This window comes from Cebus imitator, unplaced genomic scaffold, assembly GCF_001604975.1.
Source record: "Cebus imitator isolate Cc_AM_T3 unplaced genomic scaffold, Cebus_imitator-1.0 Scaffold40, whole genome shotgun sequence".
NCBI classification, from domain to species: Eukaryota; Metazoa; Chordata; class Mammalia; order Primates; family Cebidae; genus Cebus; species Cebus imitator.
Genome location: NW_016107355.1, coordinates 1263069 through 1272431, shown reverse-complemented (window position 1 = coordinate 1272431; position 9363 = coordinate 1263069). Strand labels below are relative to the sequence as shown.

The 9363-nt window shown below is 40.0% G+C and overlaps 1 pseudogene; it reads left to right on the top strand.

Annotated features, from left to right (window-relative positions):
• LOC108302339 overlaps positions 1-5512 on the top strand; it is a 9882-nt pseudogene extending 4370 nt beyond the window's left edge.
• Positions 5513-9363: the final 3851 nt, after the last annotated feature.

The window sequence follows — 9363 nt, the reverse complement described above, 5'->3', positions numbered from 1 at the left end:
GGCCTCCCAAAGTGCTGGGATTACAGGCGTGAGCCACCGCGCCCCGCCCGATCCCTCTGATTTTAAATGATGAATCCTGCCAGGTACAGTGGCTCACACTTGGCTAACTTTGTATTTTGGGTAGAGATGGGGTTTCTCCATCCCAGCACTTTGGGAGGCTGAGATGGACAGATCACTTGAGGTCAGGAGTTTGAGACCAACCTGACCAACATGTGGAAACCCTATCTCTACTAAAACACAAAATTAGCCAGGCCTGGTGGCACATGCCAGTATTCCCAGCTACTTGGGAGGCTGAGGGAATATAATCCCTTGAACCCAGGAGGCGGAAGTTCTGTGAGCTGAGAACACACCATTGCACTCCAGCCTGGGTAACAAGAGAGAAACTCCATTACAAAAATAAATAAATAAAAAGAAAAATAAATGATGAATCCTCTATTACCTTAATGATTGTTACTAAATATAAAATGGATGTAAAAGAGGTATCCTTTGTCTTAACCATGAGAATAACTGGTTTCCCTAAATTTTCCAAGATGAGAGCACACACTGGGATGATATATAGGGAGAAAATTAAGAGATACAATAAGTAATATGCAATTAAATTAAGTCTTTTGCATTTTTAATAGCTTTACAAAATTGGATTCAATGGATGTTCCTGACCCCAGTGAAAAAAGATAATATGACTAAATATTAGTTAAAATGGGATACTCAAGTATTGAAACCCATGATGCAAGACTTAGGAGTGATTATCCCAGTGTTTCTGGGTTCAACCCCAATTTTCTGTGCCCTTCCACTTTGAAAGAAGTATGACATCTCAGAGTGAATTGATGTCAGCTTTAATGGGGTGATCTCTCGCAATGTTACTGACATGGCTTACTCCATCCAATCAGCAAATGGTAAATATCAGGCTACTACAGATTTGGCTAGGTTTTTTCAGGCTTATTTCAACAGCTTCCTGGCCATCCTTTCCCTTTACCTCAAAGGAATTTTATGCAATTCAATCCACCAATCGTGGGCACCTACGCAGTCTTGCGTTTGTACACAAACTTTGCAGGGAAGATCTCAACTTCATTCAATGTCTTCCAGAACTGCAGGTATGATTTACACTGATGACATTCTCCTCCATGATAATCCATTTGAAACACTCATTCAGGCAGGCCATGAAAATACTCACAAAGTAGTTTATACAAAGGGAATGGGTCATTACCCTCACACAGTGCAAGTCCCTTATTTGACTAGATGCCTGAAAATAATTTTGTAAATGAAAGCAACTCCCTCTCTGAAACTGTGGAGAAACAGATAATAAACCTCTCAATGCCCACAATGTGAAAACAAGCCAAAATCTTTAACCCTTTTTGGATTTTGGAGGAAACATATTCGTGATCACTTATAAATTTTGCTTAAGGTCACTTACGCTGTTAGTTCCAAATCCACCCATCTTCAGTGGTGCCCCCTCCACGAAAGGCTTACAGGCTCTAAAGTGCAGTACATCAGGCTGTCACAGGCACTGAGCCTGTAACCGTCCATACTCAGTTGCTCAGCGTGCCTTGGATTCTAGAAGCAACACCCCACTAGCTCAGCGCAGGTATAGGAGAAATCCTTGTTACATCATGGAGCCAGATGACGGCCCTCTGCCATATTTGTTCTGCAGGAATGGGTAGCCTGCCTACCTTGTTCTCAGTCTCTGCTTTATGCCATGCGTTTAGGAGATCACTGCCCTCTTAGGCCCGTCAGCTACCGAGAGAACCTCCTTCCTATCCCCACCCCAAGATCAAATGAGAAATAGCAGTAGGGGTTAACACACTGTAGGGATGACATAACCATTGTCATTTGTGATGAGCTCAGTAGGAATTTACTACTTTTTATTGATTAATCAGGACATTCCTAATAAGCAACAGGACTCCAGGGCCAGTCAATGGACGAAACTTCTCAGAGCTGGAGCCCCTCACCAACAGTCTGCCCAATATGCACAGTTTCACTAACTATGAGACCATGACCTCAGAGTTACCTGCTTCAGAGTAAATACTTCTTGCCTCACAAATATCCGAAATCTAAATCAAGGTCATACATTTCTCTGTATATGCTAAGGCCACAATACAAAGCTGCAGCAGGATTTGTAACTCCTTTGTAGTTCCAGCCATTATTGGGAGAGACCAAGGACTCATTTGACTTCACAGAACATGCAATGCTGGGCTCCTAAAGAAGGCATTCAATGGAACTATACTTCCCTTACTAGATTAAGCTGACAGCTTCATTGAGCACCATAAAGGCTTCCTCAAACAAGTTCAAATTTAACAAAATAAAACATGATGCATCTAATCAACTGGTAAACATTGGGGTGGGGAGGATCCTAAAACATAGCTGAAATCGATTTGTATAGTTTTTCACTCTTGATAACTTTTAATCCTCACTCCTTCATTCTTTTCTTTGGCCATACATCTGGGCAGTCTGCTAAGAAAGCCCAGGTACTCCCTCCTTCAGTGCAGGAAAGGGATTCAAACCACACAAGTTCATCCTGAGCAAGTCATCCTTTACCCTGACCACACCTTAACCTCAAGAAAACACCCAGCCTGTCTTCTTTCTCTGCTCTCATAGTCCATTTCCACACCACAGACAGGCCTCTGTGCTCTCCTGCAACACCCCAGCATGTGAGAAACACACCTGTTTCTATCATTCTAGTGTGTGTATGGGTGTGCGGCATCTTAAGTCTTTATATCCGGACTAAATTTGATCGGCGTTCAATTTTTCCCATGCAGGACTGACACAATAATACATAGGATATTGTATGATCTCAGTTTAATTTTTGAGATATTATGAAAAAGACCCAACATGCAGAAAAAGAGACATAATTGTGTAACAGATTCCTGCAACCACCATAGATCCATTACACAGTTTCAATAGTTATTATGGTCAATTTTATTTTATCAAGATCATGCTCTTTCTACTTTCCCCAAATCATTTTAATGCAGTAATCATACGTCTTATCATTGTATCTATATCTCAAAATAAATCACTAAAGGAACCATTTAAAAGTGTAAGTACAGTGTAAGTATCACTTTAAATATATAAATATAGGTCCATTCCCTCTCTGGGTGCCCACCCTCCCAGCATCTCAAGGTGTTCACGAATCTCCACTCCTCCTATGACATTCTTCAAGAGTTTGAATAAAGTTTATTTTCCAGGTCCCCCCACCATTCTGCTGAAAGTACTAATCACTTGGTCTTCTGCTGAGCAGCCCTAGCCTGAGGCTACCCCAGGGCCCCAACTTAACCCGCCTTATTAACATAAATCCAGTGGATCCAAAGGGGCTCATTATAAATAAAAAATGACTGGCTGGGAGTCATGGCTGTCATCCCAGCACTTTGGGAGGTCAAAGAAGGAGGATAAAACCAGGAGTTCCAAACTGGCTTATATAGTGAGACACGAGACATCATTTCTACAAAAAGAATAATTTTTAAAAATTAGCTGGGCCTGGTAACATGTGTCTGCAGTCCTAGATATTTGGAAGTTTGAGGCTGGAGGATCTCTTGAGCCCAGGACTTCCAGGTTACAGTGAATCATGATTGCAACACTGTACTACAGGGTGACAGAGCAACATCCTGTGCCCCCCACCAAAAAAAAATTTAAAAACCCAGCACTTGCCCTCATGCTCCACTCAGTGCATGATGGGTTACTTCTGCAGCTCTCCCCCCAACATGACCAATCCTCAGGTCCTACCCCTGTCCCCTTCACCAAACCGGACCCTGGAAATCAATCAGAGAACAAGATACAATTGCCCTCTGAGACCTGTCACTTCCCTTATGCTGACTGTATAAAGAAAGAAAACTCCCTGCAGGGTATAAGACTGAATTGTTCTGAGGTCATCATATTGGTCAACAAGAAGTGGGAACCATATATATACATATGCATTATATATGTAGACACATATTTATATGTATATATATATATATGGTTCACTCTTTACTCTGACATCTTACATGAGAAAGTTCTTTTGTATGTTGTTTGAGAATCACAGATTTGGACTTCTCATAAGGGGATTCATGCTGGTTTTGCCCCAATTTCATCTAATTATGTCTGAGGTGTTTTGCATAATCAGCATATCTACCATTAAACAGTCAACAGAAGTATGAGAAACACAAATCGTTCTTGCAATATCTTGAGTTTTGTGCCACATCAAATTCTATATTTCAAAAAATGTTTTCCAGGCTGAGCTCCGTGGCTCAAGACTGTAATCCCAGCAGTGTGGGAGGTACAGGCAGGAAGATTGCTTGAGGTCAGGAGCTGTGATCTCTCCAAGGCACCCCAGCCTGGGTCACGGAGTGAGACTCAGTCTCAAAAATATATATATATTTAGTTTTCCAGAAGATATGTCTTTATTGATGTTTATCTTTACACAAACCTTAAAGAGAAATTGAGGTTGACTTTTCTTGTTTTTATGTGACCATGAAAGGGTGAAGCAGGGAATCAAGGAACCAGCCCCAGATGACTCAGGTAATCTGAGAGCAGGCTTGGGATCCACACACAGGACACACACCCAGAGCCACAATGCCTGGCCTTCCTCTTTCCTCAATCCCTATTTAAACTGACCTGGAAGATTTATGAGATTAAAAACAGTGGCAACAGGAAAGGAGAGAGGATTAATAGAATAAGGAAAGTCCATTAAATTAGGGACAATCGTGAGGGAGAAGAGAAAAAAGAAACAGGACCTGAGAGCCCTGAGATGGATTGAAAGGGGAGCAGTGGCTCAAAGAAAAGAGGAGGGATCGTCAGTATTTAAACAGACCACATTCTGTGTGAGTACAAGCTAGTGATCCTTAGTTCAGGAGGCATTGGGAAGTCTGCTCTGACAGTTCAGTTTATTCAAGGAATTTTATTTTTGTTTTTAATATGACCCAATGACAAAAGTTTCCTAAAGAAAGCAATTTGAAGTGGATTAACAACAGTGTATGCTAGAAATCCTGGATACTGCAGGGACAGAGCAATTTAGAAATTTGTATATGAAGAACGGACAAGGTTTAACACTAGTATATTCTATTATAGCTCAATCCACATTTAATGACTTACAGGACCTGAGGGAACAGATTTTATGGGTTAAGGGCACAGAAGATGTTCCAATGATTTTGGTTGGCAATAAGTGTGACCTGGAAGATGACCTTGAAGATGGCAAAGAACAGGGCCGGAATTTGGCAAGACAGTGGTGTAACTGCGCCTTTGTAGAAACTTCTGCAAAGTCAAAGATCAATGTTAATGAGATGTTTTATGACCTAGTCAGACAGATAAATAGAAAAACACCAGTGGAAAAGAAGAATCCTAAAAAGAAATCATGTATGCTGCTCTAAGCCTGTAGTCAACAGCAGCTCTGAGCCAGATGACAGGAATGAAGAAATGTTGCCTGACTGGAAAGTGCCAGAATTTCAGACTTCAAAAAATAAATCTGGCCGGGCGCGGTGGCTCAAGCCTGTAATCCCAGCACTTTGGGAGGCCGAGGCGGGCGGATCACGAGGTCAAGAGATCCAGACCATCCTGGTCAACATGGTGAAACCCCGTCTCTACTAAAAATACAAAAAATTAGCTGGGCATGGTGGTGCGTGCCTGTAATCCCAGCTACTCAGGAGGCTGAGGCAGGAGAATTGCCTGAACCCAGGAGGCGGAGGTTGCGGTGAGCCGAGATCGCGCCATTGCACTCCAGGCTGGGTAACAAGAGCGAAACTCCGACTCAAAAAAAATAAATAAATAAATAAACAAATAAATAAATAAATAAATCTGAAGATGCTTCTCACACTGTATATATTAGGTGAAGAATTTAGATCTTATATTAGTTTGCACAAGTTCCCTGGAGAAAAAAATTGCTCTATGTATCTATATCTCTTTGAAAATAAGACAATAGTATTTTTCCTTTGCAATAGCAGTTATAACAGGTGTGAAAATGTACTTGACTCTCATATGATTATACAAAAGAGCATGGATGCATTTCAAATGTTAGATATTGCTACTATAATCAAATGATTTCATATTGACCTTTTTATCATGATTCCTCCCTATCAAGCACTAAACAGTTGAACCATTCTACTTTATATGTGTAATGATATTATAAAATGTCCCCTCAACCTCATTGCAGCAGATAATGTTCTTGAGTCATTGACTTCATTTTATATTTAAAAAAATATGGAATATCATCTGTCATATTCTAATTAAAATTGTTTGTGCATAAAGCTTTGGAAAAATGGGTGTATTTTCCTATAGAAGAAAGAAAACACTGGGATAACTGATTTCTATGGTTTTCAAAGCTAAAATATATAATATACTAAACCAGCTCTAATATTGCTTCTTGTGTTTTACTGTCAGATTAAATTACAGCTTTTACAGATGATTAGATTTTAGGACATTTAAAGAAAAAAAAAAAACCTAAGAGAAATTAGCTTGCCTGGAATGAAGCATTGATATGCTGAAAACTGATTAGCCTTTTGGAAGGAAACTTTCATTTATTTAATCTTTTTTGAGACAGAGTCTAGTTCTGTCATCTAGGCTGGGGTTGCAACCTCTGGTCCACAGGTTCAAGCCATTCTCTCACCTAAGCCTCTGAAGTAGCTCAGACTACCCACCATGCCGCGCTAGTTTTTGAATATTTAGTAGACATGGGGTTTCACCACGTTGGCCTAGCTGTTCTCAAACTCCAGAGCTCACGTGATCCGCCCACCTCAGCATATCAATCAATAACAGATCAGGCGCAGTGGGTCAAGCCTGTAATCCCAGTACTTTGGGAGGCCGGCGGATGGATCATGAGGTTCAGCTGGAGACCAGCCTGGCCAACATGGTGAAACCCCATCTCTACTAAAAATACAAAAATTAGCTCAGGGCAGTGGGGCGCACCTATAATCTCAGCTACTCGGTAAGCTGAGGCAGGAGAACTGCTGGAACCTGGAAGGCGGAGGTTGCAGTGAGCCAAGATCACATCACTGCAATCTAGCCTGGGCGACAGAGCAATATTCAGTCAAAAATTACAAGATAATAACTAAATAAAAATTTAATGAGCTTTTCCATTTTAACTAAGGAATGGTAATTCTAGACTTCCGCCACAACATTATGGTTGACAAAACACTCTTAATTCATTTTTTATACATCTGACTTCAGATCCTGAAACAGCAAGTCATAATCTTGTATCTCTGAAGATAGACTACAGTGAGATTTGGAAAGACATCCCAAAGACTCATGAGCCAAAAAAGCCTAATGCTTGTTAATAGTAATAGTCTTAAGACTAAGACTATTACTAGAAGGAAGAGAAAGAGAACAAAATCAAACGGGATAGACCTAACGGTGTTGTTTGTAAGAATTGTCTTCCCAGGGAATGGAAAAAGACACCATCATGATAGGATTTATTCTTTAGTATTCAGCTACAGAAATGTAATAATTTCACCGAAGGCATTACAGTGGGTAGAGGGGCAAGCGTTCTTCTGCTAAAAGTAAAGCCCAGTAATATTAGGATTTTTCTGGACAATGAAGTGGGTGAGGTTTAATCTTATAACTTGAATGCCAGGTCTCATATCTTTTCTTCAAGTAATATTTTTATAAATCGATTTAGGCTGTGTTTCCCACTGAGTGTGATTTATAATGTCATATAATCGGTATAGTAATAGATTATGAAGGATGAATTATTTAAAAACTATTTTCTATTTTATTTAAGAGAGGAGCTCTACAATTCTGAATTGTCTCTACCACTTATAAGCAGAAAAAGACTTTTTATTTCATTGTTTTAGCAACTATCAATAAAATATTATTTAAAAAGGCCTACTCTTCAGAGATGTAAAGGGAATAAACTCTAAAGTACTTTTGATATTATAAGATGAAAGATAGTGTACTTAGTCAATATTTCAATCCTTTCCACATTATGAATTTTATCAAAATTACATAGTTATTAGCTCAGTCCAGCAACAAAACAGGCTTATATAAAAACAAAAATCTCCTGGGTCATGCCATCCTTTTCCAAACTCCTGGTAAACAGAGGCATGATTTATTCTAGTGACCTTGCTATTTCTCCATGACTGTAATATGTCTGATGTTAGACATTTCAAATTAACATTGTATTAGGTAAACTGAGAATTTAGGTCTATCACACCACCCAGGTACATCCTCTGTTTTTTCCCACAAATATCCAAATATATTCATGGAATTTAATTAATATGTTCATATGACTATATAATTGTTCACAGCTGAGCCAGTTAGGTAATATAATTATAATTTCTATGAGACACAAATTTTGTTTCACTGTGATTAAAATTGCCTGATTTCTTATTTGCTGCATTTTCTGTTTATCTCTTTCAGCCCCATTTCTGCTAATCTCTAAAATTCCTCTCAATAAAAGTAAACTCGGCATGTAATTTTTTGATTCTATTCATTCCTCTCCTGAAGCCCTCTATCCTCTTACCATGAACTGAAGTTTGGTGACATGACGCACAGCTGTCATCCGAGGCCTTTCATGTTTCCATTACCCTAAGAATTATCTTTTCTCTTCTATCTATGTCCAGAGGTTTTAAGTCTGTTGTTGTCTGAGTCCCTTGTTTTGATTCTTAGTTTTCTTCCCTTCTTTTGGTGAGCATATCACCAGGTAATTCCCCGAAAAGGGGGACTTGAAAGACGTGCCAGTCATTTCCCTTTGTGCTGTGAGATGTGGGAATGTGTGCTAGGCCCTGCATTACATCTGGAGGTGGGTGAAGAACATTCGTGAAGGCCACACATGGCTGAAACCAAAGTTCAGAGTCCCTACTCATGACTCATGCTCAATCAGAACATGGGAAAACACTGACTTCCCCACTCCCAATAACAGACTAACAAGAGTTGAGTAAAAATAACAGTAGAATCCAGTTTCACGAATGAAAGAGACATATCACTAGGGGAGTGTGAAGCCTTTAATGCACTAAAGGTAACCATAGCAATAACAAACTTCACTCTCTGCCTGACTCATGGTTCAATTAATAGAAACACACCCTTACTACAGGCCTAGCGGAAGGGAAACAAATTTGTCTCTGCTATTGGTTGAATTATGTTCTCTCAAAAACATATGTCAAAGTGCTAACCCAGTACTTCAGATGTGACCTCATTTGGAAATTAGGTCTTTACAAAGGTAATGGGTTAAGGCCTGGCTTGGTGGCTCATGCCTATAATCCAAACATTTTGGGAGGCCAATGTGGGTGGATTACCTAAGGTCAGGAGTTCAAGACCAGTATGGTCAAGATGGTGAAACCCTGTCTCTAGAAGAAATACAAAAATTAGCTGGCTGTGGTGGTGGGCACCTCTAATCCTAGCTACTTGGGAGGCTGAGGCAGGAGAATCTCTTGAACCTGGGATGTGAAGGTTGCAGTGAGCTGAGAT